This window comes from Odocoileus virginianus, chromosome 17, assembly GCF_023699985.2.
Source record: "Odocoileus virginianus isolate 20LAN1187 ecotype Illinois chromosome 17, Ovbor_1.2, whole genome shotgun sequence".
NCBI lineage: Eukaryota > Metazoa > Chordata > Mammalia > Artiodactyla > Cervidae > Odocoileus > Odocoileus virginianus.
The window spans coordinates 15532958-15560187 of NC_069690.1; the positions used below are offsets into that span (position 1 = coordinate 15532958).

The window sequence follows — 27230 nt, forward strand, 5'->3', positions numbered from 1 at the left end:
TTATCTGAGGCCTCAGTTTCTTTGCTTCTAAAATAGACATAATAGGACCTCCCTTATAGGGTTATTATGATGAAAACAACACAAGATAACTCAAAGAAAGCCCCGGGCAAATGGGTCCTCACACTGACGGTGCTCATTGAATGTGAGTTTCTGTCCACTTCTTCTGCACTCTGTACGGAGCTCCCAGTAGCCTCTCATTCCTTTGTCACATCCACTGCTTCTTTCTCCTTGGGAGTATTCACTAGGGCACAGTTAAAATGGCATCATAGAGAACCTCTGATCCCCTTTGAGTTCTTTATTCCAGAGTCTCAAGCCACAGCCTCACACCTCTCTTTCCACTAAACTTCTTTGCACTCTACCTTCCCAAGGTCTTGGGGACATTGGTGCTCAAGTCCTGTTTTTCCCTTCCCTGAATATCACAAATGCTAATTTTCTGTATTAAAAATTTGCTGTCAAATGCATTTAATCAACTTGGGAGTCCTTGGGGGCCTTAGTTGGTTCCAAAGTCACAGTTCCCTTAGTCACTTCCTGTAGTGTCTGAAAAAAAACCTTGGTCTCCAAGGTGATTTCACTTTCTCTGATGTGAAAAGGATGTCAACATTACACAAATGGTATGCTTGCTATCGATCTGTTTGCTCTTTGAGGATTTCTGTGAAAAATGGGTTTGGGTTTATATTTTTAGCAAATTGATGATTCCTTCTGCCTACACACATGTCACCTGTCTGTCTTTCTGTCTGTGAGTACAGTCACCCCAAGTCCAAGGAAAGCTTTCTTTGTCTTGACTAGACAGATCTAGTCAGCTTAAGAACTTCATGCTTAGGAAATCATTTCAGGTCTTTGGTAACTGAAAAATGACAATTTAGGGCTATGATCTTCAGTCATCATATTTTCTACACATGAAGTCATTTGAATCTTTTGTAGTCATTTTCACAAGTTGGAATTTTACTGAATGGTACACCATTTTCCATACTGTCTTATGTTTCTTTATCTTTGCTTATGTTGTTTCCTTTGCCCAAGATATCATTTCTCATTCATTCACTCATTCATTCATTTGCTCAAAAATATTTCTCATATACTTGTTCTAGGGAAGGTGCCGTGCTGAGTGTTGGGATTCACTGATGGACAAAAACAGTTTCTCTCCCTTTGGTGTTATCTTAAAAGCAATAGAAATCTTTGAACCACTTTAGGGAGGGCACTAGATATGATTAGATGATTAGATGGGAAAGAGCACTTTGGCAACAGAGAGGAGACTAGATTGAAGAGGACATGTGTAGATGTGGGAATTTCTTCTATTGACCATGATAGAAAAATTGGCATAGAACTAGCCCTCTGCCGTAAATAACTGTATAATTGGACAGAATATGTAAGCAAACTGCTTTCTGGCAGTGGCTATGGGCAAGACAAGACCATGATCCCTGAGAAAAGAGAAAATCATGAGGTGAGGTCTCATGTTCTTCAGTTCTCTGTCTAGGGACAATATTCTGTGATATAGGAAGTCAGAGCCCCGTTGACCTAAGGAGATAGGATCTGACTTGGAAACTATTGAAATTACTGGAAACTGTGGGGCAAGCCATCACAGAGGGGGAAGATATGCAGAGGGGGTCCCCAGAACTCTGTGATGGAAGGTCTGGGATGTGAATGCAAAGGGCAAGACTACATAAAGCTTACCAAGAAGGTTGTTACAAAGTTGAGAGTGGGGGAGTTCCCTGGTGGTCCAGTGGTTAAGACTTCTCCTTCCAATGTAGGGGGTGCATGTTTGATGCCTGGTCATGAAGCTAAGATTCCATATGTCCCTTGACCAAAAAACTGAAACACAGAACAGAGGCAGAAAAAAAAGAGAGAAAGAAAAAAAAAAAACAGAAGCAGAATTGTAACAAATTCAATAAAGATTTTTTAAAATGGTCCACATTTTTAAAATATCTTTTAAAAAAAGATGGAGAGTAGAGTGGCATTACAGGAGGTTGAGTGGTTCTAGAACATAAGGAAGTTCCAGCCCAGCCAGAGGGCAGAGACCTTGTTAACACCTGACAATCCTGTTAAAGGCCATGTCTTAGAAGTAGGACCATGTCTTATGGCAGAGGTCAGCAAATTATGGCTCCTATAATATATAATTGATAAGCATAGCCACCTATGTTTGTGAAGTTTTATTGGAGTATTTCCGTGCCTGTTTGTTTACAAAGACAGACTACTTGCTACAGAGACCATATGGCCCACAATCCTAAAATATTTATCTGGCCCTTAAGAAAAAGTTTTCTGACCTTGGTTCTAGGGTCAGGACTATTCAAGACCTGTTCCAATAAAGCCTGAAAATAAACTTCAACAAGATCCATGGAAGATTTTGCAACTTGATTCCTATGAAGTTAGAGGAGCTTAGAAAACACCTTGTCCTTTCACAGAACATCTCTCACCCCACAAAAAGCATAAAGCCAAGCCTCTCAAAGTTCAAGGTGATCTGCCAGAAATCGAACAGTTTGCTGGACCAAAACTGAAAATTTTCAGAGAAAGATAATGAAATCTAGCACCTCCATGACACATCATTCATATTGCCCAGAGTACAATAAAAATGGGAAAATCTAATCCATTAGCAAGAGAAAAATACTTAGTAGAAACAGACTCCAAGAAGACTCAAATGTTGAATTTAGTAAAGGCTTTAAAGTTTATTTTGTAAACAGTGTACCATGGAAAATATGATCCCAATGAGCTAATAGACTAGTCTTTGTAGAGAAAAGGAGGCTAAAAAGAGTGAATACGGTAAGACCAGTTAGAAGTCTACTGCCAAGACACTGGTGAGAGATGGTGATAGATTACAGTGGGATGGTAGTTTTGCAATCTGGAGATAAGTAATGTATTCAAAAGAGTTTTAGGAGGAGTATTTAACAGAATTTTGTTGATGGGCTAGCTGTGGAGATAATAGAGTGGGATGTGTAAAGCAAAACTCTCAGGTTTTTCGCTTGAAAATGAGATTGTTGTTGACACCATCCACTGAGTTGGCAAACCCTGGAAAAGTATGTTTTAGGCAAATTGTATTAAATTTTGGATATCTTCAGTGTCTCTTCTCAAGAATTCTCAATGGATTTTTATTATTTAAGGCTCAGCTCCAAAGGCTCTTTCCTTTCTCAGCTTCAATACTCGTACTCTCACCCAGGCAGAATTGTTCACTCTCAGTATTCCCACAGTACCCTGAAACTCTTATTATAGTTCATCATTCCCTTCTAGAATATCTATTTGCATCTGGACAACCTAGATGATAGTGTAGACCAAGAGCTCCTTGAATGGCAGGGACCATGCCATGTTCATCTTTCTGCTTTTGACTCTTGACATTGTACTTAACACCTGGTAGGTACCGAGTTGATGTTGAATGAACAAACAAATAAATAAATGAGTTAATGAATGTGGTTTATTAGATCATTTCATTCCCTGAGGCTTATGACAGGAAACTATTTCTGAGATTAAGGGCAGGGGTTTGGGAATCAGACAGAACTGAGACCAGGGCATGATTTCCCACTAACTTGCCAAGAAATTGAATAAATGACTCAGCATTTGTAAAATGGAGACCAAAAGTGACCACTTTATGTATAGTAAATGAGTTATTCTTAGAAAGCGTTCAGCAAAGTACTGTCCCACCAAAGGTGCCCAGTAAACATTAGCTAATATGATGAAGGGTTGGATGTTGCAAAAGCAGCTCATCAAGAAGGGTTGTAGCATAGAACACCTGGAAAAGATAATTTCAGGAAGACCCTTCAATATCCCTCCGTCCCCTGTGCTCATATGACATGAGGACACCTCTCATGGACCAATACATGTTTGCTTGTCCAACAGCATTTGCAAAGATGTGCTTATGGGAGTAACTTAGGAGAACATGGAGACTGGATGGGTTTAGGAGAATAACTGCTCCTATTCATGTAGGTCATGAAAGGACAGATTAAAGGATACTTGAGAGTTGCTCGTTAGCTCACGTGGAAATACCGAGTGCCCACAAGTTCAGCAATGGTTCTCCCTCAAAGATGCCTCTAAACAGCTTCCTAGCTCACAGTCCATACTTCCTACAAAACTGAGGTGTTTGGTGCAGCTGTGAAACTTCTGGTTAGCAGAATATATTTTGTTGCACTTCACAAAAGTTTAAACTTTTGCTCAAGCAGATAAAAGAGGACTCTGCTTAATTTTCTGAATTTAAATGTACTTTAAATCTTTTTAAGGCTTACCTGGTGGCTCAGTGGTAAAGAATCTGCTTGCCAATTCAGGAGACGTGGGTTCAATCCCTGAGTTAGGAAGATCCCCTGGAGAAGAAAATGGCAACCCACTCTAGTATTCTTGCCTGGAGAATTCCATGGACGACAGAGGAACCTGGTGGGCTACAATCCATGTGGTCTCAAAAGAGTTGGAGATGAGTTAGTGACTAAACAACAACCATAAAATCTCTAAATAAATAATCATATCTTCAATGACCTCTAAATATGACAAGGTCACAGCGACCAGAAAGAAATTGGCTCTAGCCTCATTCCACTCTCAGATCTTCCCACTGGCTCAGTCCAGGGCCAAGGTGAATGCAGAGGCAGCCAAGCTTACACCATGTCAGTCCCACAGCATCCCCCATGCCTTTTGCCCCTCCAAGAACTTCAGTTATTCAGTTCCATTGCTTTCTGATAGTGTCCCCTCTCCCCAGGTCTCTGCTCCAAGCTCAAGACTGGATGAGTCTTTTTTTAATTTGGTTGTGCCAGTTGTTAGTTGCAGCATACAGGATCTTAGTTGTAGCATGCAGGATCTAGGTCCCTGACCAGGGATTGAACCCAGGCCCCCTGCATTGGGATCTGAGTCTTAACCACTGGACCACCAGCGAAGTCCTTGGGTGAGCACCTTCTAACCCCGTAACCTCTGGCTATGGCCTTTACCTTAGTTACTAAGCTTATCTGCTGCTGCTAAGTCACTGCAGTCGTGTCTGACTCTGTGCAACCCCATAGATGGCAGCCCACCATGCTCCGCCGTCCCTGGGATTCTCCAGGCAAGAACACCGGAGTGGGTTGCCATTTCCTTCTCCAATGCATGAAAGTGAAAGGGGAAAGTGAAGTCGCTCAGTCGTGTCTGACTCTTCATGACCCCATGGACTGTAGCCTACCAGGTTCCTCCATCCATGGTATTTTCCAGGCAAGAGTACTGGAGTGGGTTGCCATTGCCTTCTCTGACTAAGCTTATCTATATCATGATAAAATGCCTAAAAAACCAGTGTTTCCTATTGCTGAGGCATCCCATTGCAGGAATAGGCAGCTATTAACCTTGGAAGGAAAGTTATGACCAACCTAGATAGCATATTAAAAAGCAGAGACATTACTTTGCCAACAAAAGTCTGTCTAGTCAAGGCTATGGTTTTTCCAGTGGTCATGTATGGATAAGAGAGTTGGACTGTGAAGAAAGCTGAGCACTGAAGAATTGATGCTTTTGAACTGTGGTGTTGGAGAAGATTCTTGAGAGTCCCTTAGACTGCAAGGATATCCAGCCAGTCCATTCTAAAGGAGATCAGTCCTGGGTGTTCATCGGAAGGACTGATGCTGAAGCTGAAACTCTAGTACTTTGGCCACCTCATGCGAAGAGTTGAGTCATTGGAAAAGACCCTGATTCTGGGAGGGATTGGGAGCAGGAGGAGAAAGGATCGACAGAAGATGAGATGGCTGGATGGCATCACCGACTTGATGGACATGAGTTTGAGTAAACTCCAGGAGTTGGTGATGGACAGGGAGGCCTGGCATGCTGCGATTCATGGGGTCGCAAAGAGTCAGACACGACTGAGTGACTGAACTGAACTGAACTGAACTGAACCTCAAAATATGCAAACAAGTATCTTTCCCAGGTGCTATTTTGAACTGTAACCAAGGGATTCCTTCTCACTAGCCTTCATGAATGCCCAGAGGATTGGTAAAGCATCATTGCTAGGTGTCTGTGAGGGGATTTCTGGAAGAGATCAGCATTTGAATCAGTAGAGTGAGTAAAGATCACCCTCCCCAGTGTGAGCGGGCATCATCCAATCCATTCAGGACCCTCGTGGGACAAAAAGGCAAAGGAAGAGCAGATTCTGTCTTTCTCTTCTCGAGCTGGGACATCCATCTTCTCCCGCCCTTGGAAATCAGAACTCCTGGCTTATTCAAGCCTTAGGACGACCGGTCTGACACCATGCCCACCCCACCTCCAGTTCCTAGGTGTTTGACTTCAGACTGGGAGCTACGCTACCAGTTTCCCTGGCTCTCAGGCATTTGGACAAAGACTAAATTACACCATCAGTTTTCTTGGCTCTCCAGCTTCCCAATGTCAGGTTTTGCCCCCTCTCAGGCTCTATAACTATGTGAGCCAATTCCTTTGCTACGTCTCTTATATCTATCTGTGCATGTATGTATAAACATCCTATTTGTTCTGTTTCTTTGGGTGAGCTCTGACTAATACACACCCTGTATACAATAACAAGCAAATCTTCTCCCTTGCCTCTTGAAGAATAGTTTCCTTTCCTTCCTTGTCCCCGGGCAGTCTCACTTTTCACTCCCTGAGAATATATCATGGTATGTTCCAAACTAAAAGTTTCATTCTTAAGAGAGATTTTGGTATCAGCTTTTAATACAATGATATATATTTTCCTTATTTCACTATGATTTGGATTATTCTCTCCAAATTGGAGAAGGGGTGCTCTCCAAACCCCATTCACCTAATCAGCAATAGACCCAAAGCATATACAGACCTATTTTGGGGAGAGTTCCAAGCAGAAGTTGGGGAATTATGGATTAGGTAACCAAGCCCATTCTGTGCCATCATTTCCACCACCTCCAGAGACATCTGGAACTAGTGTGAAATGTATTGGAAAGAAAGAAAGAGGCTAAGTACCAGAGGCATAGACATTGGAGCTAGACAGATCCAGATTTGGTCTTTAAATCTGTCTCTCACTGGTGATCAGAAATGGATAGCTCATAGAGTCATTGAGAGGATTAGGATAGAAACATATTGGAAGCCCCCAGCCCCTACTCCGCGTGTAGTAGATGCCTCCCCTTTCATTCAATGTCAACAGTGTAAATTTCAGTTATGTTTCAGAGTCTCCAAAGTCCCATTGACAGTCATGTCTCGGTAAAGCCAGGTCTGAAGTGTCACTCCGCTGTACTTCCCAACCAGCTCAGTCCCTGGTCAGCCTCAACCGTCAGTCTGTGCTCCCCGGTGGTGAGGAATAGGTGCACCTCCTGGTGATGCTTCCAGTGTTCAGCCAGGTTGATCATCCCTTCCTTTCAGCCCCCGCCTCCGTTGCCCATCAGCTCCTTCCACATAAAGCACAGAAGATGGAGCATCCATGTGGAAATGATCTGCACTACGGAGACTAGAAGGATTCAGTATGTTAGGTTGATGGCCTCTAAACTGGCAACTGCAGGCAAGTTCACATCTCTCTATGTGCTCTTGCCACCTCTTGAAATATCACCTCCCTTAAGCTTCTCCTATCTTAAGGTAGATAGCCATTTATTTTGCTTAGTCATTCCAGGCTTCCATAGTCATTCTTTTCAAACGATCCTCACTCATCACATACATGCTGACCCCTTCCCCACCACACACAGGCACACACACACATGCTAAAATAATCCTTTTCCCCTCTTTAAGCTGTAAACTTACTTAGGATGGAAACTGTGTCATTATTGTGTAGAATCAAATTCAACTCAAATAACAGTGTGTCCAACTAAAGCCATTTCCCACCCATAGGTAACTCTCCAAGGCAGTTGAAAGCATTGGCATCCAATTTGAGAAGTATTTCCTCCAATTTGGGAAGCATCTCATTGAGGCTTCATGACCACCCTATATAATTCTCCCGTTGGTCCTTACTGCCTGTCAGCAATGCCACCCTATTTATCTATTAGATTACTGGTTAGTTCTCATGCTTCTGAAAGCTTGCCTTGTGCTTGGAAAGAGAATTCGATTGCAGGGGGTGGAGGGGGAGCAGGTGGTGGAAAGAAGAAAGGAGAACTCAGGTTCACTCCTACCTGGTTCCTGTGGAACAACAGGAAGAACCCTCTATCGAAATGGTCCCCAGCCTTTTTGCTACCAGGGATCGGTTTTGTGGAAGACAGTTCTTCCATGGACTAGGACTGGGGATGGTTTCAGGATGATTCCAGTACATTACGTTTATTGTGCACTTTGTTCTTATTATTATTACATTAGCTCCACCTCAGATCATTAGACATTAGATCCTGGAGGCTGGGGACCCCTGCTCTGTCACATCCTTCTGCTCAGCTAGGTGCTTCATACACTTGTTGAATCCTCACAGGCACATCTGAGACAGGAGGAAACATTATTTTATCTCCTTAACCTAAGTTTCTCTATCACCAAAATAGGAATAATAGTAATAGTATCTACTAGGTCGTCATGTTATGAAAATCACTTGGGTTAAAGATATAAAACACACGGTGCCACACCCGGGTCAGGGAAAGAACACAAAGATTAGGTGGTATCAAAGGATCTTTCTCCCCCCAAATCTCTTTATCAGGGGTGAAGAGGTTAAGAGCCATAAAGCAGGTTTTCCTGCCTCCCTCCGTAAGTCCTGCATGGCAGGCTTACCCTTCACTACGTTGTGACTTTGCTGTCTTGGGACCTCTGAAGGCTCTGAGACAAGGAAAGTTTTTTAAGAAATGAATTTTTAAATTTGTATTTATTTTATTTATTAATTTTTGGCTGAGCTGGGTCTCGGCTGCTGCACGCAGGCTTTCTCTAGTTGCGGTGAGCGGGGGCCCCTTTTGTCGTGCTGTGTAGCCTCTGTGGATTCTCCGGCTGCAGAGTGTGGACTCTAGGTGCTTCGGCGACCCTGGTGTGGCTCGTGGGCTCTAGAGCGCCGGCTCAGTAGCTGCGGCGTGTGGGCTTAGTCACCCCTATGGCATGTGGGATCCTCCCTGAAAAGGGATCAAACCTGTGTCTCCTGCATTAGCAGGTGGATTCTTAACCACTGGACCATGAGGGAAGTCCTCACCAGTTACTACTGTTACACCTTGTGTTCTAGAGCTTGAATAAGCTGCCTGTCCAGTTGCTGCCTGCTCTCAGGCTCGCTGAGCTCTGACCACATAGCCTCTCAGTGACATCCTTGCTGTCCTGGGGGAGCCCCTTGCCCTGTGGGTCCTTCACAGTGTACGTCTTACTTGCTCAGTCATGTCTGACCCATGGACCGTGACCTGTCAGCCTCCTCTGTCCATGGGATTTCCCAGGCAAGAATACTGCAGTAGGTTGTCATTCCCTTCTCCTGGGGATCTTCCTGACCCAGGGATCGATCCCCAGTCTTCTGCATTGCTGGCATATTCTTTGCCATCTGAGCCGCCAGGGATTGCTGTATTGATTTGGGGTTCCCCGGTGGGAGCCCTAGTTCCACCATGACTGCTGCCACTCCAGGGTAGGGGCAGGCTTGCCAGATCTCTAAGGATCCCATTCTTTGGAACAGCCCCAGCCCTAAAGAATAGTGATTTAATTTCCCCACTGCTCAGAGCTCGTCCTCTGGGGACCCTGTCCAGTGGGATGAGGACACAAGGCTGTAAGGGCAGATGAGACAAGTCAAATGCATCTCCCCTCCCAGCCCTGGGGCATCCCTTCCCTGGGGAGGCATTTATGCAGTCAACAGCCATGCTGTCTTACCTCCAGGACACCTGATGTGGCATTCCACTGGGCACCTGGCTTCCAGCTTTGTCAAGAACTCACCAGGTGACATTTGATGCATCACTGTCCTAAAACGGTCACCAAAAACAATGAACAAATCATGCTGCTTGGTCTTTGGCTGAGTAATGTTCTATAGGGATGTATGATGGATGAGAAGGGAGTAGGACCCAACCTAGGGAAGGCCAGGTGGACCAGACACGCTGCACATAGACCTCACCTCTGCTGACAGGTACAATTCTTTCTTTTCCAAATGGGGAAATGGCAGGTCAGATAAGGAAAAAGCAAAAGTTGGGCTTGGGCCCCAGGGTTGGTGGACGGCAAGCCCATGCTATCACTCTTACACCACCCATGCTACCCCCCATGTCATGACTTGAGGAAAGTAAATCCGTGCAAGACACATGAGCTGGTGGAAGGTCCTATGTGTCACTGAGGGGAGATGGTGCTTGACCAGCCTCCCTGCCCCAGCGAGTGCTCAACCCATCTCTCAGGCCCCTTTGCAGCTGGCACAACCTCCTTCAGCCTGGCAGGGGGCAAATCTTCCCAATGCTCTGTAATAACAGGCTTTGGAAATTGGGTTACAAGGAAAACCATCTCTCATTTCCTCTGGTAAGAGAAAAGCTATTCCTCAGAGGCCTTTTCCTTTTCAGAGACCCTCCAGATGTGTTAACTCTCTGAAAACACTGCTTATAAAATAGCACTTGAAGCGAGGCCGTTGAGGCCACCAGAAAGCGGTGGGTGATGGGATTTTAATGTGGTCCACACCAAGAGCCCATCCCGCAGGCGGCAGAGTCTGTGCTTGGGTCCTCAATTATCCCGTCTCTCAGTCTTCCTCCATCACCCACGGCACATCTCATTTCTCAGGCCAGCCTCGGGCTCTTTCATGATAACCCTCATTTTCTGAGCACAGCTTGGCAGCGGCGGATGTAGCTGGGGGTAGGAGGCTGTGAGAGGAAAAGAGCAGGGCTTCCTTGCCCGGGCTGAGGTCAGGGAGGTCATGGTCGTGGCACCTGCTGAGTCAGAGAAGCCGCCCCGAAGCTTCCTCGGGAGGACGATATCTGGCTTCTACATCAAAAGGGGTCCTGATGCCTGTATGACATCTCAGACCCACAGTCGGCAAATCCCCTCCCCTGAATTCTTTTTTTTTTTTAATTTAAAATATTTAATTAGTTATTGTTTTGTGCTGCATCAGGTCTTAGTTGCAGCACATGGGATTTTCACTGCAGTATACAGGCTTTTCATTGTGGAGCGGGGGCTTCTTTCTAGCTGTGGCCCAAGGGTTCCAGGGCACGTGGGCTCAGTAGTTGCCCCACAATATGTGGGATCTTAGTTCCCCAACCAGGGATGGAACCCTTGTCCCCTGCACTGTAGAGTGGATTCTCAACCACTGGACCACCAGGGAAGTCCCTCCTCCACAGAATTCTGAAAGAGACAGAGTTGGGGTTTTTTTTTTGGGGGGGGGTGTGCAGTGAGTGAATCTGGAATTGCTGGGAGATCAATGCTATAATCAATGTTCTAGGGTGGAAGATCATGCTGCATGTCAGATTAGAAAATGAACCAGGGGCCTAGAGAGGAGGATCTTAGCAGCCATTTACTGGTCATTGATGCAACCTTTGACCTCTGGTTTGACTTCACAAAGGTAGCATTTCCACCTCTTAGTATGTTTCTGCTGGTGAGACACTGGCACTTCCTCCCTGGTCCCACTGGCCCTGCCCTGGCCCAGGTCCTCATCATCTCTCCCCTGTGTCAGAGCAAGAACAGACAGCATCCTGACCTCCGGCTGCAGTCTCTTTTCCTCCCCACGGCCACCAGCAGGATCTTTCTGGAATGCAAGCCTGATTGTGATACTCTCCAGCTCAAAAATGTTCTTTGGATGGCATTTGGGGAAAGCTAGACTAACATATATATATTCATCCAAAAAGTGCTGAAAAGACATACAACCGCCTGTTAAGAGCAATTATTTTTTTTGCAGCAGGTTTACATGTGATTGTTTTTCCTTGGCACTGTCTTGGTATTCAAGTTGTTAGCAACAAGCTTAAGATAAATATTGTTTACTTTTCTAGGTATAAAAATATCTCTGAGGGGAAAAAAGTCCTCCTGCCTAAGAAAAAAAAAGCCCAGATTCCTTAGCCTTAAAATAAGCTCAGGCCAAGCTTCAATCTCTCCTATTCTTTAATACTCTTGTTACATGACAGTTCACAGGCCAGTCACAAAGTCTTTACAGGTAGCTGTTCCCTGCTGAAAACGTAGCCCCCTCCTCCCTTTATTACAACCATTGTTTTCTCAACTAACTACTTCCCCAACCTCACCATAGCATTTTCGGCATAGCAAACTCCTGCTCACACCTTGCAAATGTCCCTTTCCTAGAAACCATGATCCTTTCACTCAGAAGTTATTGCTTTCTTCACTCTGAGCTCGTAGCTCTTGCTAATACTTTCCCCTCACTTTATCTCCAGTAGATTATGAGGGATGAAATTTACCCTGTCTCTAGATGAGGAGTGATACAGTTGGCTCAGTGATAAAGAATCCATCTGCCAGTGCAGGAAACACAGGAGACACAAGTTCGATCTCTCAGTCGGGAAGATCCGCTGGAAAAGGAGAAGGAAATGGCAACCCACTCCAGTATTCTTGCCGAGAGAATCCCAGTGACAGAGGAGCCTGGTTGGTTACAGTCCATGGGGCTGCAAGAAGTCCGACGCGGCTGAACCACTGAACATGTACAAATGCACAAGACGAGGAAACCAGTGCCCCGTTGTGACCAGTAGGTGACACGGCCAGGGCCAAATCCAGGCTGCCTGGCTCTAGATTCCTTGCTATTTAACTACACAGTAGAGCTTTAAAGTATCTGTTACATGTCCCAAAATGTAATTAAGAACTGCCGCAATATGTGGGTTAACTCTAAGGATCCCATGGCCTCACCGTGATTATCCATTGTCGTGATTGGCCACCGTGATCAGTCCTGCCCCATCCGTATCATACATATTGCCCTGTGCTTCCCGTGAACTCTTTGGCCAATCATTTGCTGCTCAGCCTATTCTACTGGCACCACGATGGCAGCTCATAGCAATGATGGTGATTGCAAACCTAAAAAGGAGATCTATCCTTCAGAGTTTATGTTAGAACAATCTTTTTGGATCCTTCTAGTATGTGGAGTCATAAAAAAGCTCTTTCTACAATAAATGCTCAAAGTAGGCAAACTGCTGCTTCATTATGAACTGGAGTTCTGGCCCCAAATGACTATGCAGAGCTCTCCCTGAGCTGGACAGAACCACATGGAGGGTCTGATTTGTCTCTGCTCCCACTTGTGTCTCTGAAATTTAAATTTCCACTCTGCTGGGAAGAGGGGCTGCATTGAGATGGAAAGTTGGGAACACAAATCAAAAAAATGCATCTGGCCAAATGCTGGGGGTGAAATAGCCCAGCCTCTGGTTCAAGGCTGTCTCAGTGCCTCTAGGGTGAGCAGTTCGCATCAGGCAGGAAGACAGTGGATCCCATTATCATCCACGTTGCTGAAGTGGAGGAGGTGAGAGGTGGCCACGTGCTATGCAAGGGGAGAGGCAGAAGCATTGAAAATGAAACTGAAAGTGTTAGTCGCTCAGTCCTGTCCAACTCTTTGTGACCCCTGCCAGTCTTCGCTATCCACGGGATTTCCCAGGCAAGAATGCTGGAGTGAGTTGCCATGCCCTCTTCCAGGGGATCTTTCTGACCCAGGGATTGAACCCAGGTCTCCCACATTGCAGGTGGATTCTTTATCATCTGAGCCGTGAGGAGAGCCCAGGGAGAACTTTGGTCTTGTTGAAATTCCATGAAACAGGTTGATGACACAGGTAACAAAGGCTTTGGAAGGAGATCAGTTTTAAAACTGATGCTTCCGTGATTATCGCTTTGAAAAGGTGAAGTGGACAGGGGTCATGGCCCTAGTCACGGGTGCTTTAGAACCTTAGAATTGCATATCCAGATGGACCCCTGTCCACAAACACTTCCTGAAAGATCAAGGGTAAGGCTAAGGGCCAGAAGGGAGGTACACTAAGGAGTTAAAACATTCTGTCTTCTACGGCCTCTGTGTCTCTCTTGGTTCTGTACAAGTTCAAAGCATCCTAAAATGTTGGAACTGGACAGATACTCAAAGATCTTATTCTCCATCCTCAACTCCATACATTCAATCAATAATTATTTATTGAATGCTTACTATGTGTCAGGCACTGTCCTAGGTGCTGGAATTGCAGTAAATCAAGGAGACAGATTGGTTCCAGCCTCCATAGCATTCAGAGTCAATAGAAACAGGCAATACACAAGTGAACAAATAAATGCCTAAGATACTATGATAGTTTTACATCTGTGAATAAAAGAGTGTGATGAGATAGAGAATAAGGCGGGGGCACTAGACTGGGTGACAAGGACAAGCCTCCGAGGAGTTTTTTGAACTGACATGTGAATCACAGGCAGAAGCCACATATGAAGAGTCAGGGAAAGAGATTCAAGGCTGGGGGAATGGCACGTTCAAAGGTCCTGTGGTAAGTACAAACTGGATTTGTTCGAGGTCCAGTGAGATGGTCAGGGTGGCTTGAGTGTGATGGGTAAGTCAGGGAATCATCTTGGGAAGACAGTCAAGGGTCTGACTGTAACTTTCCAGCTGGCAGGGACTTGGAATTTATATAATGGTGATGGGGTCGATGAGCAGCTTTAAGCAGGGGAAATATGCACAGTGGATTGAAAGCAGAGTAGGAGAGGTGCTCCCAGGCTTGCAGACTCCCAGTCCAGTGCTCTGCCCAGCACCCTGCTTGTTCACTGTGCAGTGACACCCCCTGTTTGTTCCCTCTGACTTCTGCTCCAGTTTTCTAGATCTGCAGCGTGATGGACTTTGTCCTTCCTTCTAATTAAATGCTGAGCCAAATGAACAGGGAGATGTGTGTCTGCATAAAGCAGTGTCTCCCCCTGAGCGTATCTTTATCCCTTAAAGAGGAACGAAACATGATAATTAGTAACCAATTAATGTGCATTTCAACAAACTATATTTTAATTATCCTGTCATAGGTTGTCTGCCTGTGAAATATTCCATGTTAATTAAATCCTTTTAATAATCCAATGAAAGAGCCTCTTTTCCTTGATGTGGTGGCTAAAAGGAAGGCGATGGCAGACTTATGGCTCATGTAATTTGAGTTAATGGCATGAATCCTGCTTTGAGCTTTCATGTGCTTATTGAACTAGTGATCTTTTAATACTTGCTAGACTTTTTTATATGTATAATTATCACACGATTGCCCTGTTATGTCTGAGAGTCTGCATTCTGACAAGACAGGGCTCCAGGAATTCGACGAGGAAAATACTTGACCTGTATCTTGTCGCTGGCTGTCATCACCAGCTGGGTAGACTGCTTTCCCCTGCCATCTGTCATCCTCACCCTGTGACTTGTCCCAATTTCTTGCTCAAAATTGGTCGCCGTGGCTTTGATTTTAAACATTGAGCATCTACTCTGTGCAAGGAGTTGTTCTGGGGATGAGGAATTGGGTGCTAAAGTGGGTATAACTAGGGCAGGGAGGATGGAGATTTCCAGACGCAGAAGGAGGGTGGCCAGAAGCTGTCCAGGAGAGCAACCGGGGGCGATTAATCAGGACAAAGGGGACAAGCTGCTCCAGCCAGGGAGCAAATCCCTCATTGCCAAGTCCAGTGGGTGGGAGGGAAGTCTAGCCTTCTGCAGGATGGAGTGACTGTCCATTCATTAGGTAGCAGGGAGCAGGAGGACTAGCAGGAGATGGAGACTGAGCTTCTGAGTGAGGGTACAGTTGTGATCAGTGGAAATACAAGTTTTCTCCGCTACCCCAAACTAGAGACTTCCTATGAAACCTTTTGTAAGTTGAAATAGCATAAAGAAAAGAAACAGTTACCTTAAGACACATCTCACTAAGGGATGCACAAAATAAATCCAGATAAAGAACAGATGCTCTCAGACACAGTTCAGAACTGTGGTGGCTGGATGCCGAGATCCTGGGTGTGGTTCCTGGGGAGGGAGATTGGCAGGGCCACTCATGCTGCTCAGAGTACAAGATGCTTCTGCAGAACAAATGTGAACTCTGCTTTCACTTTTCACCTTCCAGGGGTGGGGGTTGGGGAAAGCAGAAATACTCTTCAGATTGCTTTCCATTAGTGAAAACAGGTACTAATGTAGGTCTTTCATAGTAGTGAAGTGGTGTAAAGCAAACTTTCGAAAAGCAGAGAATATTTGTGCTTGGGAGGGTGTGAGGGATTCCAAAGCTTGGTTTGGACTGGAGAGAAAGACAGACAGCAGCCAAGCAATGGGTCTGGGCCTCAGACCTGTGGGAGTGGGAATGATGCTTTCAAGAATAGATCAACCTGCTGCAATATACAATATACATACAATATGCACTTACCAAAGTCTGTAAACCCTCAAACACCCAAAAAAGTTTATTTCTTGCTCACTGAATGTTTGCAGGCAGGTGAACCTGATTAACAGGGCTGCTCTGCCCCCCTCCAAGGGTGCTTTGGTACCCAGACTTCATGTTGCAGCTCTGCCATCAGCTAGAACAGTGCTTCTCAGAGCATGGTCCCCATACGAATAGCTTCAACATCATATCCTATAACTTGCTAGAAATACCTCTGCTCTGGACCCCTCTCTGGATTTGGATCACAGATGCTGGGGATACAAGCCAGCCAGCTATGTTTTAATAAGTCCTCTAGATGGTTCTGATGTTTGAGAACCACTGGTCTAAGACCTGGTTGCCATCTGCATCCAGCTTCCAAAAGCAGAAAGAGAGCATGGAGGGGGCACCAGCAGAACAAAAGCCTGGCCCACAACTGGCCCGCTAGCACTGCTTTAGTGAAAACTAGTCACATGGCCACAGTTACCTGCAACAAGGGCTGGGGATGAAGGTCCACGCTGGCCGGCGGCTTCCCAGTTCTAAGTATAATATGGAAGAGGAGAAAGGACTTTTTCCTACCACAGGGTATGAACCAGAAGCCCGAGGGGAAGAGGGATTAGGTAGGATTGACATTCCCCACAAGGACATGGAAAAGCACTTAGCAATTTTCCTGGCATCTTTCCTTGAAGGGGAAAAGGGTTTCTCTAAGGTGCTTGGAGGCTCGTATAGGCTCAGAACTGTCAGGGAACTGAAATCAGAGAGGTCACCCTGCTTGCCCAGGATCACAGAGATCATAAGTGACAGAGCTGCAGCCTGACCCGGAATAACCGGATGCCAGTTCTATATCTTATTTATTACATTCGATGCCTCCAAAATGTCAGCACTCTAAGACTGTGTAACTGAATCTAATTCTCAAAATAGGCCCATGTAGCTCTCCTGTGGACTTCTCTGGTAGCTCAGACAGTAAAGAATCTGCCTGCAATGCAGGAGATCTGGGTTCGATCCCTGGGTTGGGAAGATCCCCTGAAGAAGGGAATGGCAACCCACTCCAGTATTGTTGCCTGGAGAATTCATGGACAGAGGAGCCTGGCAGGCTACAGTCCATGGGGTCGCAAAGAGTCAGGCATATCTGAGCGACTAACACTTTCACTTTATTTCAGCTCTCCTGTATCCATTTTATACCAAAGGATAGTACAATTGAAAGTACAAGCTGGTACTGGGAAAATATAAAGGGACAAGGATTCTTATTAAAGAGCATAAAGAAAATTCCATAGAGATTGTGACAGTTATAGAGTAGGGGGAGGGATAGACCGGGAGTTTGAGATTCACATGTACTCACTTCTATATTTAAAACAGATAACCAAGAAGGACCTTCTGTATAGCACAGAGAACTCTGCTCAATGTTCTGTAATAATCTAAATAGGAAAATGATCTGGAAAAGAGTAGATGCATGTATTTATATGTATAACTGAATCACTTTGCTATACACCTGAAACTAATGTTGCTAACTATGCTCCATGTACAATGAAAAAGTGAATAGAGTGAATGTGTGTATGGATGTACTATGTGTCTATTTATATGCACATCTGTATATACATGCATACATTGTATATGTGTGTATATATGTGTGTGTGTACCCATCCATGAGCCCATTATGGGCGTCTAAGAAAGAAGAGAGAAGTTTACTCATAAATGCGCCATGCTAATATGACCAAATGAGCATTAAGCTTCTTCACTTCTATGAAGTACTGAAGTTGTCTTCAACAAGAGTGAAAAAGAAGATTCTCTAAGACAAATCATTAGCAGAATTCTATCAGGGAAAAGTCCAAGGCATGTTGGGAAAACACCAAATAATCAGATGTGCCTGGAGGAAGCTACGGTGAAGAGTAAAACTGGAATGAGAGATTAGGGCTCAGAATGTAGGAGAAATTGAATGTCAGGCTAAGGCATTTATACTTTATGCTTCAAATAACGGGGCTCCAGGAGAGTCTCGGGAAGGAGACAATGCGTTCAGATGTCTGTAGAGGATGGTCACGCAGAGGGTAATGAATAGGATGGACTGAAGGAGAAGAAATTGCTAGAAGGCCAGCAGATAAAGTAGGAGGTATTTGCTATAGCTTAGGAGAGGATAAGGCATTGGATGAAAGTGATAGAAGTAGATAAGAAGGGGAGAATCATTGTGATTGGATGTAGTTCGGAAGCAAGGAAGTGTTGAAGATGAAGCCGATGTTTCTGTGGTCTGTGAAGGACATTAAAAAATAGAGCACAGCAGAAACTGAAGTTTGGGCATCAAAAATATGCTATATTTGATTCATTCTAAGATGCACATTCTTTTTTTCAATTTTGACATTCTAATATCAGGCTCTTGGGGCTTGCCTGGTGGTCCAGTGGTTAAGACTTCGCCTTCCAATGCAGGGGGTATGTGCTCCATCCCTGAGCAGTGAGTTAAGATCCCACATACCTTGTGGCCAGAAAAACCAAAACATGAAACAGAAGCAAGATGGTAACAAATTGAATAATGACTTTAAAATGGTCCACATCAAATAAGATCTTTAAAAAATAAATAAAAGGAAAATAAAATCAGGCAGTCTCCCACAAATGAAGGTGTCATTCAATCACTGGCTGGCAGTAAGTTATGTGAGAATCATCACAGCCCACAGTACATGGACTTGGTGCCACGGCTATTAATAGTGTCAGAATTCCAGGCGGGAGTTCTGTGTCTTATTTACCATGTAGAACCACAGCTATGGAGGGCAGGAAAAATTGTCACATGGCTTTCAAAAAAGAAGAGTGAACTTTAAAGCCATAGAGACTAATATGACTGATTTATCCATTGCATGGGGCTATCTTGAAGGCACCAAACAGCCGTTGACTAAAAATCTTTTTAATAAATTTGAACAGAAGTTTTACTTAATTTCTGATGATACATAATTCAGTGGGATGTGGTGCACGGTCCGTCGCTCTGTTGTGTCTGACTCTTTGCGACTCCATGGACTGTAGCCCACCAGGCTCCTCTGTCCATGGGATTCTCCAGGCAAGAATACTGGAGTGGGCTAACATTTCCTTCTCCAGGGGATCTTCCCGACCCAGGGATCAAACCCGAGTCCCCTGCGTCTACTGCATTGGCAGGCAGATTCTTTACCTCTGAGCCAGCTGGGAAAATTAACGGAATAGTGGGGGTAAGCTATGAGTATAGTCAAATAAGAAAGTTCAGAGCTTCGAGATTTGCTTGAAAGAACATCCTGGAGACAATAACAGAGCACTCTTTTAGAAAGAAACTGCCTCATTCAGTAGGTGGATGGCACCTGCGGTCCATGTGGGAAAATAAAGACACCTAAGACTCGGAGTTAAATAAAGATTCAGTCTAAAAAATGATGCAAATAAGCTTATTTGCAGACTGGAAACAGACTCACAGACTTAGAAAACAAACTTATAATTAGGAGAGGGAAAATGTGGTTGGGAGGGGCAGATTAGGTGGCTGGGTTTAGCACATACACACTGTGGACTGCTTATTGGTTCAGCATGTCCAACTCTTAGGGACCCCATGGACTGCAGCCTGCGAGGCTCCTCTGTCCGTATGGATTTTCCACACAAGAATACTGGAGTGGGTGGTCATTCCCTTCTCCAGGGGATCTTCCCGACCCAGGGCTCAAACATGAGTCACGTGCATTAGCATGTGGATTGTTTCCCACTGAGCCACCTGGGAAGCCCACAGTGATTAGCATTTGGCAATCAAAAGGAACAGACTAATGACCCAGGTGACCACGGTGCATTATGATAAATGACAGAAGCCGGGGACGAAAGATTACACATGGCATGCTTCCCTTTATACATCCTTCCAGAAAAGACAAAACCACAAGTACAGAAAACAGATCAGTGGTTCCCAGGGGCTGGATTTGAAAGGAGCAGATTGCCTGCAAAAGGCCAAGAGGTAACCTCTGAGATTGGCAAAAAGGTCTGTAGCTTGATTCCATGGTGCTTACGTTGGACTGGCCCAAAAGTTCATTCAGAATTTTCCATAATATTGTACAGAAGAACCGAAATGAACTTTTGGGCCAACCCAATACAACTGGATACATTGCTAAAGCTTCTTAAATTGTCTCTTTAAAAAGCATATTAACGAGTATTGTTAGTGTAGTGTTAGTCACTCACTCATGTCCTGAGTGATTCTTTGCGACCCCATGGACTGTGACCCTCCAGGCTGATCGGTCCAAGGGATTCTCTAGGCAAGAATACTAGAGTGAATTGCCATTCCCTTTTCCAATATTAACTATATTGTATGTAAATTCTGCCTCAGTAAGCCTGTTTTTTTTTTAATGGGGCTGAAAAATTCAAAACAAGCAAACAAACAAACAAAAAAGCTGAGATTAAATCCCACTCCTTCCTCTTAGCAGCTGTGTGTCCTGGGCAGCTCTCTGAACTGACCCCATCCTCCCCCTACATAGAGGCCTATTGCACAGGGCTCTGCTGAGAGAACTAAGGAAATTAATATATGTAAAGAATTCTGAGACCTTGACAAGGAGTAAGTGCTCCATAATGTAGCTGGCATGCCAGCAGGAACCACAGGCAGTGTCATTACTGAAGAATTAATCAGTTGTTGGGATGACAGAATTGTACAGGCCAATCAATTGCTTGTGGCTGAAACCATCATTCTGATCAAAACAATGTTGAAATCAGGGCTCCGGGGAGACACGGCCTAAGCCATTTACAGTCTGTGCATTCAAGCCTTCATGGCCGCTGCTCACATCTATCCATCTCACTCTGAGAAACTTTGCAGAAAGGGAACGAGTGCTGGGTGAAAGTTGTTTTGAGCAAGAGTCCAAAGATGCCTGAGAGGCTAAGTATGGTCCCGGGCCTGCACATCAAGGACTGACCTGAATTGACTTTTGCTCTGCACAAATGTTTGAATCACACACACACCAGCAAAAAGAACCAAGTATTTTGGATCTAACAGAATTGCATTAGGCATTTTGCATTCACTGATCTTGCAGGAATCCTATGAGGTAAAAACTAGAATTCCCCATGAAACAGACGAGGAAACAGAATCAGAGAGATAATGGGATTTGTCCAGGGTCACAGCTAGTTAGGGGCAGAGCCTGGACTCAAACACTGAAGTCCTGATCCAGTGTGTCTTAACCATCCCGTCACCCAGGTGAAGGCCCAAGAACCCAGTGCAGGGGCAGAGTGTCTAGAAGCAGAGGCATGGGGATCAGGACCTGGACTTGGGGTAACTGCCTCATGGTGTGCAGAGAAAAGGCTCTTTGGTGGGGAGGAGCGCTTGGATTGGATCCCTGGGGGTAGGTAAATGCTTAGAGATGCAGCGCCCAGGTAGTGCTCTGCTCTGAAACCTAGCTTTCTGTACAAGGAAATCTTTGTATTTCTTTCTTTCTCATTGAGAGCACTCTTGGGTGGTCCTATAAACTGCTCACCCTTTCCCATGGTGCTTCTCAGGAGACTGGTAAGCACCAAAGCCCTGAGAGAGGTAACTCCTGACAGTACAGTCCTCACCTGGCTTCAGGATTTACATCAGTGACCTGAGCTTTCAATGAGCATCTCTGTTCTAGACCTGTTGTTATCTGTTGGCTCTGCTCAGGTGGGTCTCACTTCTCCCCTAAGCCTCTCTCTCACCCCATCTACAAAATGGGCCCATGTTTGGGCTCCTTTCCAGTTTGGGCTCTGCAATATATAGCAAGTTGCACTTTCCTTTTGCATGGCCACTGATTTGCCAGCCATTCAGTTGCTCTGTTTGAGGGAGGCATTCTGGTACTCCTGATCCCCCTTACTTCAGAAATCTAAAGATCGTGCCAGGGCTAGAAAATCCTGCTTCTCTCTGAGTAAGCCTGGAGAAGTCCATTTTTTATGAATGGGAGACAGAGACTCAGGCAAATATTTAATCCTAGAAGTAGATCATCAAACTTACAACTTCTAACAATGTTGATGTCGGATAAACCCCATTTTAAATGTTAACTTGTCAACCTTAAGATAGCAAACCAATTGTTACTTCCTTTCACATTAAAGACACACACATAATTTATTGGGGCTTTTTTTCTGAGACAAATAAAACGCCCAGTCAGATCTGTTTTGCAAGCCATATATTATTAGATACAGGAGTCTAGGAGAATGAAGGATTCTAGTTTAAAGAGGAGGAGATAAACATTTCAATCTAAGAAATCAAGAACACGCATAAAGATGTACAAAAGGGACTGTGTATTATAGCAGCGGTGATGCAAATGTTATGAAAAGCATTTATAAATGAAGGACAACTCTGCACTCAGCTGGCACAAGAATTGAACTAAATTGGTTCAATTGACAAGCATCTATTAAGCACAATTTCATGTACTGATCACTGTTCTGGGGGGTCACAGTGGATAGTAAGACTGGTCCCACAGGAAGGGAAGGAGAGAGTGGGACGAATTGAGAGCATAGCGTTGACATAATACACTACCATGTGTAAAATGGATAGCTAGTGGGAAGCTGCTGTCTATACAGGGAGCTCAGCTCTGTGCTCTGTGATGACCTAGAGGGTGGGATGGGAGAGTGTGAGGGTCCCAGAGGGAGGGGATACATGCATACATATAGCTGATTCACCTCCTTGTACAGCAGAAACTAACACAAGATTGTAAAACAACTCTCTTCCAAAAAAAAATTAATTTAAAAAATAGACCTGATCCCTTCCCTTGAAAAATCCACCATCAAGTGGGGAGACCTATACCTGCTTACCCAGAAAAGTGTTCTCTGGGAGCTGTATCAGGCTCAAAGGAAACCAAATGTAGTTGTTTAGTCGCTATGTCATGTCTGACTCTTTTGTGACCCCATTGACTAGAGCCTCCCAGGCTCCTCTGTCCGTAAGATTTTCCAGACAAAATTACTGGAGTGGGCTGCCATGCCCTCCTCCAGGGGATCTTCCCGACCTAAGGATCGAACCCACGTCTCCTGCATCTCCTGCATTGCAGGCAGCTTCTTTACTGCTAAGACACCAGGAAAGCCCGTGTATTTTCTTGCTGGACAGAAAAAAGAATTTACGTTTGGGCCTGAGGGTGTTTGCATTTGGAGCTGCCCTGACGGTTTCCAGTCTTCCTGCCCTCCACTTGGAATCTAGCCAGTAAGCCCTGACCGGGGCTCAGGAGGAGTGAGCTGTTGGAGAGGAAGGTGCTGGAACCATTCTAGGGCAAGGAAAGCAGGAGGCAACGAATGGCAGGAGCAGCCTTGCTTGGCCCCAGGGAAGGTCCAGAAGGCTTCTCCATCTGGCTGTCCATTTAGAAACCTGACCTCTTTGCAAGCAGTGAACATCCGGGACCCATTAAAATGCAAGGCACCTGCTGGGCGTCTGAGAAGGAATCTGCTCATCAGAAATTAACCACTTTGGGGGCATTTCAGGCTCCATCTCCAGGTGACAGGTGTGTATAATACAGTAAGCAATAGACCCTTCTGCTCAGACTCTAGTTTAAGGCTGCATTGCTTATCAGAGGTGCTCATTTCCCCTCTTTGTGCCTCAGTCTCCTCAATGGCAGATGGGGACAGTACCCCCACTGTTTTGTTGGGGGAAGTGAGTAAACACCTGGGTCTGAAAGATCTCTGTAAGCTGAAAAGCTCTTTACAGGTGTAAGGAATTGTCATTCTTATTTCTAACAAATATTCATGCCAAGGCATGAACTCCATAACTCCATAGTATATACATTTACCTGAGTCCCGCCACCCCCCCCCCCCCCACCAGTTCCTTCCTTTGGCCATTTCTTTTGCTGTTGTTTTTGTGTGTTTTGCTGCTCCGTGCAGCTTGTGGGATCTTAGTTCCCTGACCAGGGATTGAACCTGGGCCCTTGGCAGTGAAAGTGCAGAGTCCTAATCACTGGACCACCAGGGTAGTCCCCCTGGGAGTCCATTTGCCATTTGTATGTGGAGATTTCAATCCCACCTGACTTTGTTCCATCAGCCATCCCAGCTCTGCCTTCTGGGCCATGCATCGATCCCCAGACATCCAGAGTTTTCATCTCTAAGTCCCTTCTAGCTTTGATGCCTTATAGTTTCTGGTTTTAGGGGCCAGCGAAGGAATATAAAACATAAATGGATTGGTCATTCACATGCAGAAAGTCGGACAAGGGTATGGAAATTAGCTGTCACAGAGCACTTATTGAACACTTGTTCTGCGCTAAGCCTGTGCTGAAGGCTGCCGTAGTTTTAGCACTCACACTCACCACAGAAAGATAGCATTAACCCTCTTCTGCAGAGGAAATGGAGGTTCAGAGAGGTTCAGAAGCCTCCCCAATGTCACACAGCTATAGAGCTGTGAACAAGAATTGGTTCCCTCTGATGCCCTAACAAGGGGAACTTTGATAAGTCTATCCAGATTCTGGCCCTCCTGGGCCCCCCTGTTCTGGCCCTTCATGGATGGATGTTGACCTGAGACCCAGGTCTCACTCTTCTCCCAGGTGCCCTTCAGAATCCTCTGCTCTGCTCAGATTATTCCCTTCACTCTCCCTTGCCCCAAGCTCCCAAACTACCCAACTATGCCAGACCCTGTCTCCTGCCTAACAGTGGACTCTGAAAGGGGGGAGATCCCGCTTTGTAGCATTTGCCAATTCCCATGGTATAAATACTCCCACCACGAGCTGCCTCCTGATGTCAAACAGCTTGCAGCACTCCTGTCAATTTGACAACCAGTTCTCAGGAGCTGGTACCAGCGAGCTCCAGGACACTGCCAGTTACACTGGTAAAGTAGAGTCTACAGGACGTGTTGATACTTAAAGTCCAGGAGGCCAGGGAAAGACAGAAATCCAGTCTGTCTGCCAAGCCATCGAGTAGCTGATGATGGCCTTTACTGACAGGGGGAGATTAAATGGGCCTCAGAATCGTGAATGCCTCTCCAATATACTCTCCAGGCTTAACAAGGGGAAAGAATATCACCCTGCTCTTGTTCTTGGGTTTGGAAATAGGAGAAACTTATCTACACTCTGCATAAATGAAAAGAATCCAGGACTACTCTGTAGAGTAGCCGTGATGAGCATGCACATCTGAAACAAAACTCCTTTTTTGTCCCTGCATTAGTCAGGATAATTCTAGCTGCTATAACAAATAAGTCCCCAAACTCTATGATTAAATCACGTTTAAGTTTACATCTCTTGTATGTAATGCACAACCAGAAGTGTGTGTTGGGGGTGGGGAGGAGCAAAGTAGCGGTGGGAAGTCTGTTCCACACAGTCCTCCAGGGATCCAGGCTGATACCATGTACAACACACAGCTTCTGTAGTCAGTCTAGGGATCAGAGTCCACTAGCAGGAGAAGAGAGAGAGAAAGAAGGCTGACGAGCTCTGAATCCACTTCTACCAAGATGTGACATCTTTATTTCAACCATACCAGTTTGCTAAGAACTGGCCGCTGTGGCCCCATCTACCTCAGGAGAGCTGAGACATGCTGGTCTTGGGCAGGCAACCACGTCTCAACAGCAACTTCACAATTTGGAAGGGCACGCGGATCCCTGGTGGACAGCCATTCACTTCTGCCTCGGTACCCTATCTTGGCTCTGCCTTGCGCAAGTTGCTCAGCTCCTCTGAGTCTCCTGTTTCCTCCAACCTAGTGCTGATCTCATAGGGTTCCTGTACAGATAAAAGGAGATCGTGCTTGTAAAACACTTGATCTGCTTTCTGCTGTATTTAATACATTTGAATCGGCAGGAGTGTTTGTGATCATCCAGTCCCATTCCTTTACTTCCCAGTTTAATTCCCAGATATGCGTGCTTAGTCATTCAGTCGTGTCTGACTCTTTGTGAGCCCATGGACTGTAACCCACCAGGCCTCTCTGTCCAATGGGAGTCTCCAGGCAAGAATACTGGAGTGGGTTGCCATGCCCTTGAACCTACCTTATAACCATGTATGTTCCCTCCCTCAGCCCCAACCTTTAGCCTGCAATCTACAAAGAACAAAGCCAAATAATACAAGCACTGAGAAAGAACTTTACCCCCTAGAGGTGCCCCTTGGTGCACAACACTGGCCCTGCTGAGACAAGGGACCTTAACCCTAGTCGTCAATGGAACAGCAATACACTGGATCCTTTAGCAAAGTTGTAGGAATTCCCAGAGGCTCCCTTCTTTAAAGAAGAGGGATAACAGTACATATCCAAGTTCGTTGGGAGGATGAAGTAAGACGTCTGTGTACAAGTGAGGGAATGTCTGTCTCCTTCCCAGCATCAGAAAACAGTTTGAAGGCGACTTAGGATGTATGAGATGAGGCACATTCATGCAAGGACCCATCCCCAACAGACTTGCCTCATTTGGAAAATGATCCGTTTGGTAATCAGTGCATACTGCCACCTCGTGAGCAGAGAGGTCTCTTTGGCAAGAAGCTGAAGCTGTTCATTTTCCAAGACTTTCCCCTCTTGTCTCAGTGGTGCCCGCTCAAGGTTGTCCGGGGTCCCGGGCAATCAGAAATGATTTGTGTCAGAGAGCGCATTACAAGAATCATTTGTCATTTCTGGTTCGTGTTTGAATTTGAAGAATGATGCTGGGGACTGGTGTGAAGGCATGATGTGAGGCGTTGTTAGGATGAGTAGCAGAACCGTTGTGTTAACCTTTGCGGGAGTTCGCTCTGGGGTTCCGTTCCGACATAGGGGGATGGATTGAGGGACTGCTGCTAATGAGAATACCTTATATTGGATGACAGTCTTTTCTCAAAAAATAAAATAGACTCCGAATGGCACAGAGCTGCACAGAATGACCCGTTAAGAGCATCTGATTTAGCCTCTTATTTTACAGAGAGGGGAACTGAGGTGCAGAGAGGTTTCGTGTGCTCATGGCCACAAAGCTAGGCTGCAAGTTGATTAGAGGATGCCTTCGTCTTTCAAAAGCTGGCAGGCAGGGTTAGAATATCGACCTAGGAATTTGGAGCCCCAGTTTCTGGCCCAGTTCCGTCTCCAGCCGACTGTGTGATTTCCAGCAAGACCCTCCACTTCTTTGCACCTCCATCTGCCTCCCTGGAATAAGACATCGGTCACTCCCCAGGTGTCCTGTAATCTGGACATTTTGTGATTCCGTGCAATTCAAGGGACAGACAGAACTTTTGATCCTTTTTTGGCATGATCCTTATTTCTCCAAATATCTGGAGAAGCTTCTCAGAAGTGGCTTTTGATCTAGATCTTGTGACCTAAGTAGATTTTTCTTTAATAGACAGAGAAGGGAGAAGGACAACCCCCCAAGCAGCGGGAATGGCATAGCCAAAG

The 27230-nt window shown here is 45.3% G+C and overlaps 1 protein-coding gene and 1 non-coding gene across 2 annotated transcripts in view; one reads left to right on the top strand and one right to left on the bottom strand.

The window, feature by feature from the left end:
- ASIC2 (acid sensing ion channel subunit 2) overlaps window positions 1–27230 on the top strand; it is a 1193713-nt gene that overhangs the window by 597045 nt on the left and 569438 nt on the right. The gene's annotated exons all lie outside the window — the stretch shown is intronic.
- On the bottom strand, window positions 23811–23883 carry TRNAE-UUC (transfer RNA glutamic acid (anticodon UUC)). Its single transcript has one exon. It is a non-coding gene; the product is annotated as a tRNA-Glu (tRNA).